This window comes from Elephas maximus, chromosome 7 (assembly GCF_024166365.1).
Source record: "Elephas maximus indicus isolate mEleMax1 chromosome 7, mEleMax1 primary haplotype, whole genome shotgun sequence".
Lineage (NCBI taxonomy): Eukaryota > Metazoa > Chordata > Mammalia > Proboscidea > Elephantidae > Elephas > Elephas maximus.
The window spans coordinates 116,811,742-116,824,322 of record NC_064825.1 but is presented as its reverse complement, the minus strand read 5'-3'; the positions used below and the strand labels follow the sequence as shown (position 1 = coordinate 116,824,322).

The window sequence follows — 12,581 nt, the reverse complement described above, 5'->3', positions numbered from 1 at the left end:
TTATTATTAGTTAGAATTTTTTTTTCTTTCAAGGTTTTGTATATGTCATCATTTGTCTTCTTGCTTGATTTCTGTAGAGTAATGAGAGCTTAGTCTTATTGTTCCCTCTCTGTGTGTGGCTTTTCCCTTTTTCTCGAGTTGCTTTCAGGAGTCTTTCTTTGTCTTTGGTTTTAGCAAGTGTGATTATCATATGCCTTGCCGTTTTTCTCTTGGGGTCTTTCCTACATGGGATTTGTTTTGCTTCTTAATGGTCAGCTTTTTATCTTTCATGATTTTAGGGAAGTTTTCTGTCAGCAGTTCTTCAATGATCCTCTCTGTGTTTTCTGTTTTCTTCCCCTATTCTGGAACTGCGATCACTCACAAATTTTTGCTTTTGATTGTGTCCCACATAATTCTCAGATTTTTTTCAGTTTTCTTCATTCTTTTTTTTTCTGGTTTTTCCTCAAAGTGGTATCCAACTATTTAATTTCACTGATTCTCTCTTCCATTGTTTCAAATCTGCTCCTCAGAGCTTCTATGACACTGTCCATTTCTAAAATCTTGTTGTTTATCCTTTGGATTCCTAATTGTTGTTTTTGATTGATTTTTAGTTGTACATTTATTTTGGCATTTTATTCTTGCATTGTTTTTCCGGATTATTTCATTATTTTGCCTGTGTTTTCCATGATGTTGTTTACCTTTTCCATGAATTTGTGTATTTATTCCTCATTTTGTTTGTTTTTACTTCAACTCTTGGATAGCTCAGAATATTAGAGATTTGAATTCCCATCAGGTACTTCCAGTGCCTTTTTTTCTACTGAAAAGTCATCTGGTTTTTATTTTGGATGTCTATTGGAACTATCTAGTCCTTTTTTTTATTAAATGTTTTGATATAGTCTGCTGTCTTTGGAATATTCAGTAGTTATTGCCTTCATTTATTGACTGTCGATTTGCTTGTTTTGTCCTTGTTTTTGTTTTATTTTGCTATGTCTGAGCAGGTGAGCTGCTCATTCTTTGTTGTTTGCTTGTCTGTGGGCATGATACTTTTCACCTCCTTGTTCAATGGTCAGGGCCAGTCGCTCACCTATGTTGCAGCCAGGCAGGTCCATCTGAAGGGAAGGGGCTGGGATGGGTTGTTTGTGGCACCTACTGGGGCCAACAGCGTAGGCCAAGGATCAGTGCAACACAGGTTCTGGTAGGCCATGCCTGTGCTTTTTGGGGGTGCAATGTTCAGTACACAGTACAGATTGGCAGGAGGGAGTTGAGAGTTTGTGATATCTGAAGCTAAGATGTCTATGGAAAAGAAGAGAGAAGAAACAGCAGCCAAATAAAACCAAACAAGAAACAGTTCTGAGGAAGTCTGCTGTTGAAGTAGAGAGATAAGAAACCGAGAAATGAAGAAAAACAAAAAGGAAAAGAGAAAAAATAATTAAAGAAAATGAAAAAAGAAAAAACAATTTCCCCAGGGATCCCACTGGCGACCAGGGATTTGGCTCCCAGGCCTTGGTACACGTCCTATCTAAAAGGGGTAGAGATGGCACACAATTGCAGGTATTCAGAGGACAGGGAAAGAAGGAAAATAGAGAGAGATGAGAAACTTAGAAATGAAAAAAACAAAAGGAAAAAAAGAGAAAACAAAATAAAAATGCCCCCAGGGATCCCACTGGCAACTGGAGAAATGGATCCTAGTCCTGAGAAATGGCAGAAATGGTACACAGCACCAGGTTTTCACAAGACAGGAAAAGAAGGAAAGTAGAGAGAAATGAGAAACTGAGAAATGAAGAAAAACAATAGTGAAAAAAGAGAAAAAATAATAATAAGTCTAAAGAAAATAAAAAGAAATATCCCCAGGGACCCCACTGGTGCAACTGCAAAGATGGGGAAAGTGGTTCTCAAGCTGTACAGTCCTGCTAGAAGAGGCGTAGATGGCACACAGTGCCAGGTATTCAAGAGATAGGAAAAAAAGGTAAGTAGAGAGATGAGAAACTGAAAAATGAAGAAAAACAAAAAGTAAAAAGAAGAAAAATAAAAGCTCCCAGTGTTCCCACTGAGGCAGATATGCAGACCAGGGAGATGGCTCCCAGCCCAGCTAGAAGGGGCAGAGATAGCACATAGTACCAGGTATTCAGAACACAGGAAAAGAAGGTAAGTAGAGAGAGATGAGAAACCTAGAAATGAAGATAAACAAAAAGGAAAAATAAAGTAAAAAGGCCCCGGGGATCCCAACAGCATGGTGACCACTGCTCTGGGGAAGCAGTTCCCCAGCCAAGAAGTGATTCACACCCTGTCAAGAAGAAGCAAAGGTGGCATATGGAGCCAAATGTTTGCGAGAAAGGAGGCGGGGGAGGTGAGCTACAGGGAAGAAACCAAAGGAAGCTGACAAAACCAATATCAGCAGCAAAGAAATGGCACTGAAGGTGTAAGCAGAATGAATCCAAGTGGCACCAAGTGGTGCCTCCCAGCCCAGAGACCACAGCCTGCTGGGAAGTGGTGGAGGCTGAGCACGTGGGAGGAAGGGTAGGGTAGGAAAGCATGTATCACTGGTTACCAGTTGCTGCCTCCTTCTGGGAGTTCTGTGAAGCTGCTTTTCCATACTCCCTGTCTGCTTATCTCTAACAGGAGTCCAAGACGGCAAATCCATACTGCCTTAGCTGATAAGGGACCTCTGTTCTGTTTCTCCCCTTATGCTAGGTTTTCTGTTAGTTTCGTATTCCATTCAGTGCTTGGTTGAGCTCTTTATCTCTCCATTTGATCATTAGGGTTCCAGGATTGATGTTTGTGTCTGTTTTACTTAATTTTGGGGGCCTTTTCTGTGGAGGAATGGTGTGGTGTTTTCTGTGGAGGAATGGTGTGGTGTTTTTGTCTATAGCTCCATGGTGGTTCTGCCCCTTCTGAACTTCAATTTCTTGAGAATTTAATTTAAGAACAAGATATTGGTAAATATGTTGACTTTGATATTGCTGAGCTACTGAACCAATGAGAGCCATCAGACTCCACTCCTGGACTTTTTTTTAAATGAGAAATTAAACCCTCTTTCTTGAGCTAATATTTATATTTAGTGAACCACTGATTTATTGAGGATCTCATTACATGTACGGGAAAAGCATTCCCAGATGATATAACGGGGGAAGCCAGAAGCACCACAAGCAACTGCAAATACTGACTACCAGAGAATTCTAAGTTGCGCCAATCATACAGTCTAAGATGTAAAAGATCCAGCTGAAAATGTGCAATATATTGGGTATCGCCATGATTAATGTAAACATATAAGAGCTCCCCACCACGGTGATCATACAGATCAAAAGGAACAACACACAACTCAGGGATACCCACTGAGCCAAAGAAAATAAATTTTTTGAATTTGCCTAGGTAGTTTTTCATTGAAGGAACTACTGAAAAAGAGAGAGAGACAAGTAGAGAGAGAGAGATACAGAGAGAAAACAATAAGAAAATATTAATTGAGGAGCTTGAGTAAACAAATTAAACATAGTTACAGTTAGAATAAGAATAATCTGTGGTTCATTAAAATATTTAATGGTCCCCACAAATGTCAATACTACAGTTGTTGTTAGGTGCTATCTAGTCAGTTCCAACTCCTAGTGACCTCATGTACAACAGAACGAAACAGTGCTTGGTCCTGCACCATCCTCATAATCATTGTTATGTCTGAGCCCATTTTTTGCAGCCATGGCATCAATCCATTTCATAAGATCTTTCCCTTTTTTGCCGACCCTCTACTATACCAGGGATCATGTCCTTTTCCAGGGACTGGTCTCTCCTATCATGTGTCAAATAGTATCTGCATATAGTTTTTCTGTTAGAGAATTTACCAGCGAGAAGAAGGAGTTGAGGGAATTGACAAATTGCTACCCATATATTCCAGGATTCCCTGGAGAAAGAGTAAACAAGAGGAGAGCTGAACAGAAATACCACGATGTAGGGAAGTCTCAGAAGTCAAGTTATAGGAGGAGTGATATTCTAATTTCCAGCATATGTGAATGATACATCCTAGAACTGTGAAGGGCTTGCCCATCGCTACATCATGTGGTGTTTCTCCCAGGGTCCACTATGTCATATTCTAGCATAAGTTCACCTTGATTTATAGCTGGTCTTACCTGTATACAACAGCAACTAACAACCACAACCTATGTAGGCTTCTTGACCAGAAGAATAAAAATATTAAGTATGATATTATATTGCTTAAATCCCAGCAAAAAAGCAGAATATAATATATGAAATAACAGCAAAGCATAAGATCAGATGTATCTATTTACATAATTCTTAGCTCAAAATATTATTTTATTACTTGGAGCAATAAAAATAAGTAGACCCTAGAGTAGGCAAAATAAAAATCCAATGTTTAATCTCTCATAGAAAATATTAGCATTTTGAAAACTCACTTCTTCATGAACTTTTTCTTTGGCCATCAAACCAATTGATTCCATGGAACTTATGAACTTATTTTAAAATAATTGATATAGAAATAAGTACAAGCATTTTTTTCCAGACTTTATTTTTTTACGAAGTAATTAAATTTTCATGATTTTTTCTAACCATAAAGACATTTAGTACCTGCTGGAATAAGTGTGGGTTCTGTATCTTTTAAAGTGCTTTATATATGAAAAAATCTCTTATTTCAGATTTAGAAACTTAGATAAATTGGACTTTTTTCTTGTTACTTTTAACTCCACCAAAATATTCTTAGAAATTCCAAAACCTTCAGATTTGGGTTCTTTGCTAATACCAACTAAAGGAGAAAATTAATTGTAGACCCATCTAAAAAACTTTTTATAATTCTAGTTGTTTTCCTCCATTTTTATTGTCATAATAAATATTTTCTACAATGTTTAGGGCAACTTATGTCCTATACCTGAAAGTCTTTTCAACCATTCAGGCTACCCAAATAATCAAGCTCAAAATTGAAGTCAAAATATCAAGAGGTCACTGGGGGAAGTAAAAGCAACTTGACCAAGGCAAGGTCACGGAAGCTTCATAGACATATCCAGACTCCCTGAGGGACTGAATTACTGGGCCGAGGGCTGGGGACCATGGTCTTGGGGGACATCTACCTCAATTGGCATAACACAATTTATAAACAAAATGTTCTACATCTTAAATTGGTGCGTAGAGTCTATGGTCTTAAAAGCTTGTGAGCAGCCATCTAAAACACTCCATTAGTCCCACCCGATCATGAGCAAGGGTCAATGGAGAAAGCCATAGACACAAGGGAAAGATTAGTCCAAAGGACTAATGAACAACTATCACAGCCTCTACCAGACTGAGCCCAACACAATTAGATGGTGCCTGTCTACCACCACTGACTTTTCTGATAGGGATCACAATAGAGTGTCCTGAACAGTGCCTGAGAAAAACATAAAACAAAAATCTAACTTACAAAAAAAGACCAGACTTACTGGTCTGACAGAGACTGGAGAAACCCCAAGAGTATGGCCACTGACACACTTTTAACTCAGTACTGAAGTTACTCCTGGGTTTCACCCTACAGTCAAAGATTAGAAAGGCCTATAAAACAAACGAGACTAAATGGGCACTCCAGCCCAGGGGCAATGACAAAAAGGCAGGAGGGGACAAGAAAACTGGTAAATGGGAACCCAAGGTCGAGAAAGGGGGAGTTTTGACATGTCGTGGAGTTGGCAACCAATGTCATAAGAAAATACGTGTATTAATTATTTAATGAGAAACTAATTTCTTCCATAAAACTTTGTCTAAAGTACAATAAAAAATATATCCAGAGATCAGTTGCAATACCATTTTCATTAAATGCTGTGTTGACTGTTTTGAGGCTCTGGCTGAATGCAAGTCTACTACTCCCCTTCTTGAGCAGCTGATTATGTCCACTACCCACCCACTCCTCTTATTAAGTCTTCACCCTCCTTGGCAACAGTGTACCTATCTTAATCACCACAGGGCCTAGGTACCCAGTAATTAGTGATAGGGCCTATACTACCTAAGCCAGCAGAATTATTCAAAATGCCACATATCCAGGGAACTTGAGAAGGCTAGCTAACCCTACTCTACTTGCCATTCAGAAACCTACTCCTACAATTCCAATTTGCTGCTACCTTTTCCCCAGTTATGACGTGATATGCCACTCTGTCTACGGGAACTGTGGCTGTAATCAACTTAGTTACTTTTCACGGCCTCCATGACTCTTCTTTCCTGTGTCTCACCTGACGTACCATCCCATGGGTTCTTTAGAGCAATAGATGCCCTCTAGTTATTTTTCCCCTACTGTGTCTGTCAGATTGTCATATTGTGGGGGCTTGTATTGGTGTGATGCTAGAAGCTATGCCACTGGTGTTCAAATGCCAGTAGGGTCACCCATAGGGGACAGGTTTCAACTGAGCTCCCAGACTAAAACAGACTAGGAAGAAGGGGCTGGGGGTCTACTTCTGAAAAGAATTAGCCAGTGAAAACCTTATGAATAGCAGCAGAACATTATATGATATAGTGCCAAAAGATGAGCCCCTCAGGTTGGAAGATACTCAAAATACAACTGGGGAAGAGCTGCCTCCTCAAAGTAGAGTTGACCTTAATCACATGGATGGAATCAAGCTTTCAGGACCTACATTTGGTGATGTGGCATGACTCAAAATGAGAAGAAACAGCTGCAAACATCCATTAAAAATTAGAGCCTGGAATGTACAGAGTATGAATCTAGGAAAATTGGAAATGGTCAAACATGCAATGAAACTCATAAACACTGATATCCTAGGCATTAAAATAGTGAGCTGAATTTAGAGACCATGTGAAGAATAGATTTGACCCACTGAACGCTAATGGCCAAAGACCGGACAAGTTGTGGAATGGCATCAAGGGCATAATACATGAAGAAGGCAAGAGATCTTTAAAAAGACAAAAGAGAAAGAAAAGACCTAACTGGATGTCAGAATAGACTCTGAAACTTGCCCTTGAACACTGAGCAGCTGAAGCAGAAGGAAAAAATGATGAAGTAAAAGAGCTAAACAGAAAATTTCAAAGGGCAGATCGAGAAGACAAAGTATTATGATGACATGTGCAAAGATCTGGAGATAGAAAATCAAAAGGGAAGAACACTTGTAGCATTTCTCAAGATGAAGGAACTGAAGAAAAAATTCAAATCTCGAATTGCAATACGGAAGGATTCTACAGGGAAAATGTTAAAAGATGCAAGAAGCATCAAAAGAAGACAGAAGGAATACACAGAATCACTGTACCAAAAAGAGTTGGTCGAAGTTCAACCATTTTAGGAGGTAACACATGATCAGGAACTGATGGTACTGAAGAAAGAAGTCCAAGCTGCACTGAAAGCATTGGCAAAAAACAAGGTTCTGGGAATTGGTGGAACACCAAATGAGATGTTTCAACAAATGGATGCAGTGCTGGAAGTGCTTTCTATAACTCACCAACATGAGTTATAAGGTTTTGCTCTTTAGCCGTGGGTAGCCATAACTGGACAAGGGACAAATTCTCCAGAGGAATATGAGTTCACCACTGACAATAACTAGGCATCTAAAGAGAATCACTTCTTTAATTCCACATCCTATAAGAGAGGATGGTAGTGCTATTAGAAAGCCTTCCATAGGGTGAGCCAAAATCTAATTATTTAAGTTTAAAGAGTAAAAAAATGTTGATCTGGATGTTGGTGGGTGAGCTGGCTAACACTGCTTCTGGCTTTCCTAATTTCTGGTCACTAGAGCCAGAAGGCAAATGGTAGGAGGAATACTGGAGACATTGTTCTTCCTGGACAATTATAGTAGTCTTTGTGTGGTTAAACTCAATGTCAAATATATTTATACGCAAAATATATAATTAAAATATATTTGATGGAGACCCACACAGATTTTGGAAAATGTTTTCCTAATGAATTATCAATTCATTAGTAATTTTCTCCTGGTGTTATTGTTATTTTCATTCTAATTTCTTGTATAGACTAGGGGGTGCAGCATAAAACTAAAAAAAACAAAAACCAATCCTGTTGCCATTGAGTCAATGCAGATTCATGGCAACCCTGTAGGTCAGAGTAGAACTGCCCCAGAAATTTCCAAGGAGCACCTGGTGGATGCGAACTTCAGGCCTTTTTGGCTAGCAGTCACACCTCTTAACCAGTATGCCACCAGAGTATCCAGCATGGAGCTGAGGCCTTGATAATAATTATTTATTTATGTCTAAAGTTTCATTTTCACCATTATCCCCATTGTTGAGAACCTCTTTGGTTTTTCTTTTGGTTCATTTCGTGACCCATTTAATTAAGTTTCAACAATTCTTAGAGTAAGGCATATTTTAGTTGCCAAAAGGAATTCTTACTCGCTTTCTAGAACTCTCCTCTTCTTAGTCTATCTTCCCCAGTATTTTGAAAATTTATGGAAAAGTGGAATTTGTATATAACAGATGCGAAGACGGGGTTTTGAAAATATAATTATTTGTACACTTATGCGTGTGTGTATATGTGTGTGCTGTGTGTATGTGTGTCTGTGTAACCAATGCTCCATCAGGCTCCTGTTTACTTAAATATAGCCAAGATCATGCATATGATTTTCCCACTGAATTATTGTTTCTATGGAACACAAAAAGAAACACACTTCCAAGTATGAATATACATTTAATAAGATACATTGACATATCCTTCTTTGCAGAGGGACTACTACTTTTACCTGTTATGTATATAACATACATTTATCAGAACACAGATGGGAAATAATCCTGATCAATCCATGTCAGAACCAGAAATAAAATCAGTTACCTAAAGAGCTGTGACTAGTTGATTTTCTTTCACTTATCATTAATTTATTCGTATTAACCACTATACATATGAATATACATGAAAATATATATGCATACATATGAATATTTTTCATAAAGTTCAAGTGTTATACTTAAATATATTAGTTTATTAACTATAATTGGCATTAAAATGATGAATATGAAGATCATTTCATTTGGAAATACATTTGTATGGATTGAGATTCATATCTTATGTTAATAAATGCCTTATTTCTTTTAAATCAACCTACATCCCTGTCCCCTGTGTTCCAACATGTATCTATAAAGGCAACCACTTTTAGAAAAGATTTTTTTGTTAATATGGAAGATAAAAATTAGCTTTCCTTTTCTAAGTATTGTCATTCTTCCTAGCATATTGACTGTACCTTTATTGTTAACTATGAACAAGCAAATATAAAACTGTCCATTTCAAGAGTTTTCTAATTAGTTTGAAATCCCTCAGATTGTCTCCAAGACATCAGTCTCCAAGATTTGAATGTCTTTAAAATTCATACAAATGTTCCTGGTATTAGTTATTTTTATTTGAAATAATAATATCTACAGTACATTTCTGGTAACAGAATAGCAGTTCTAAAATGGTAGAAAGTTATACAATCAAGAAATCCATCATCACAGAATTGATGCTCTAGGCAGGTATTAACATGCAGCATCTGATTTAAAGATTGCTAGATAGGCATATGATTTTTGGTCTTGAAACAAGATGAAGGAGATTCTTAAAAGATAAGAAGGGCTTTGAATTCGACCTACTCCATAATTAGGAATCATTCCATGCATGTATCTAAATTTTCTAAGTGGGTTTATTAGTAAGAGTACATTATTGCCAGCTGAGAATTATAATACAATGATTTTCCTACAACACCACGTTTGTTGCTGAAGGCACTGAGTTTTAAGAAGATTAAGGATAGTAGGAAAATTGTTTGGAATCAAATTCCCCTTGTTAGCTAACACGAAGATTTACCAATACTTAAACTTTAATGCAAGTTTTAAAAACAAAGACAAATATCAGGTATAAAATTATTTTAGTTTTCTGAGTAAATAAAAATATATCTTTTAGAAAAGACCTAACTATATATATTTCTAAATGTTAGTGTGTGTGTATTCAGTTCTTCACATATCAGAAAAGATATACTCAATTCTGTGGATTGACTGGTAGATTCAAATATTAATGGCCTACAGTCTTAGGAAAGCTGAGTTTTAAGCTACCATTTTCTAGAACCAGCTATGCATAAAGTCACGTCCACTTTGTAGGTTAGTTTTTTTGGGTAAAAAAGTCACTTTTAGAAAAATGATTGGTATAATAATTAGAAACTCTAGAATTCATTGAAATCATTTGAATGTTAGTAAATGGAGGACTGGCTTGTAGAATGTTACACTATTAATGTTCTTGTTGTTGCATGACCTCCAGTTGATATCTTTTCATAGCGACCCTATAGGACAGAGTAGAACTGCCCTATAAGGTTTCCAAGGCTGTGATCTCTGTGGGAGCAGATGAGCAGGGCTTTTTCTTCCACGGAGCAGCTGCTAGGTTTGAACCACAGACCTTTTGGTTAGCATCCCAGTGCTTAATCATTGTGTCACCAGAGCCCTTGTACTGTTCCTAGTGACTTGAAATTAACAGGGGCAGTATTTCATTTCTATGGCTCTTTTCACAGCATCCTTCACTTCCTTGCTTCTCAGTCTATAAATCAATGGGTTTAACATGGGAATAACTAGTGTATAGAACACAGAAACTAATTTCTCGCGTTCTATGGAATACTGGGAACTTGGCTGAATGTAATTAAAGCTCAAGGTACCATAGAATATGGTCACAGCAGTCAGGTGAGAGGTGCAGGTGGAGAAGGCTTTCTGTCTGCCTGATGCTGAGTGGATCCTCAGTGTAGCAACAAGGATGAACATGTAGGAAATGATCACAATCAAGAAGGTGGCCATGGCAATGACTCCAGAGAAGATTAACAGCAGCAACTCATTCATGGAGGTATCAGAGCATGACAGCTTTAGCAGTGGAGGAACATCACAGAAGAAGTGACTGACAACATTTGGTCCACAGAAAGACAGTCTCTCCAAACTTATTGTATGTGTCAGTGAGTTCATCATCCCACCTATGTAAGACCCAATGACCAGCCCTACACACTTTCTCTTAGACATGGCTGTTGTATAAAGCAAAGGATTCACAATGGCCACATGACGGTCATAGGCCATCACTGAAAGTAAGAATCCTTCTGTGGTAATGAACACCCCCCAAAACAAGTGCTGCACTGTACAGGCGGAGAATGAAACAGTTTCCCTGACAACCAAGAACTTGATCAGCATTTTAGATGCAATAACTGATGAATAGCAGGTGTCTACAAATGAAAGTAGCTGAGGAAAAAATACATGGGTGTGTGGAGCTTGGGAGTGACATGGATTAAGAAGATCATGCCCAGATTCCCCACCAAGGTAATGGCATAAATTACCAGGAACAACATAAAAAGTACAATTTTCAATACAGCCTGATCTGTCAGTCCTAAAATAATAAACTCAGTAACAACTATCAAATTCTTTTCAGCCATTTGTTAATTCTTTTTTCCTGAAATCTAGTATGAAAAAGGAAAGTGTGTTATTATGGATACAAGCATAAAAAATGGATACAGGCATTCCTGGTATACATTAACATCGACTGGAAGCATTCGTATAGTTGTGTTTTTAAAGAATCAATTGAGTGAAATTTCCCAAGAAAAGTGTATCAATTTTAAAGTTTTTATTATGAAGATTATGAAGGAAATGGCATTTCTGAATGGAATTTAAAAATTCAATTTATTCAGAAGCTGCACATTTGAGGCGATGTTGCAAAGGAGATTTGAATGGTAGGATGTGGAGTTGCATTAAATAACCCCCATAATCCTTTACCTTCGTCTGACTTTATCTGATTTAATATGTAAACTTTATTACCAATCTGAAGACATTTAAATAAAAAGGGAAACATTTTAACAGAATAAATAACTTGCCAAAAGGTATTAAAATTTCAGCTTTAGAAACTTCATGTCCATTTCCAATTTTTTTTTTTTTGTTGTTTATCTTTTACTCAAAAATAATTTCAGTTTCAGATTAGCTGGAACAGTCACTAAATATTTGAACAGTAAATAAAAAGCTAAATATAACTCCAGGTAAAATACTAGAAAGTAAATCTTAGTCATTAACACATAACTTATAGAATAACATAATAACAAATAAAAAATTAGCACATTTAATTATTCTCTCTAAGAGGACAAATTTGGAAGGAAGGGAGAGTACTATATACTTTCTACAGCAGCCTCCAGTGAAGTATCACTGAGCAGCCATTACACAGTGACAAATGAAGCCTTGGGAAATACTCTGTTTCTTAAGGGATTTCATATTTGCCCATGGCTGAGGTAGCTCCCTAAAGTGTACAATTAAAGAAAATGTTCTAAAAAGTTGAGGAAAACATCAAGCAGTAGGTGGGAGAATTGTTGCATTCAGTAAAATATAATAGAAACAGTAATCAGAAATAATTGGCTTCAACAAAATAGTGGGTCTTTTAAATAATACATGGTTAAATATATTACTACGTTGCTGCCAAACCTTGCCTTTATGTAAATGTGCAAGGTAAGGCATGACAAGCGCTACTACTAAAAAAAACTTTTTAGAAGCAACACACACACAGAATATGCAAAGAAATTTCTGTGAGTCGCATAGCTCTACTTTCAGTTTAACATGCAGCAAGGATTTTGGAAGAATCCTGTTAGAAGTTTGGTTTAAATTCAATTTTTACACTCATTAAATTAATATTTAATTTATTAATTTAGTTTAAATTAATACTC

General features: G+C 37.1%; 1 pseudogene; it reads right to left on the bottom strand.

Moving 5' to 3' along the window:
* Window positions 1–10,374: 10,374 nt before the first annotated feature.
* LOC126079873 (olfactory receptor 1052-like) lies at window positions 10,375–11,330 on the bottom strand (annotated as a pseudogene).
* Between the last annotated feature and the right edge of the window lie 1,251 nt (window positions 11,331–12,581).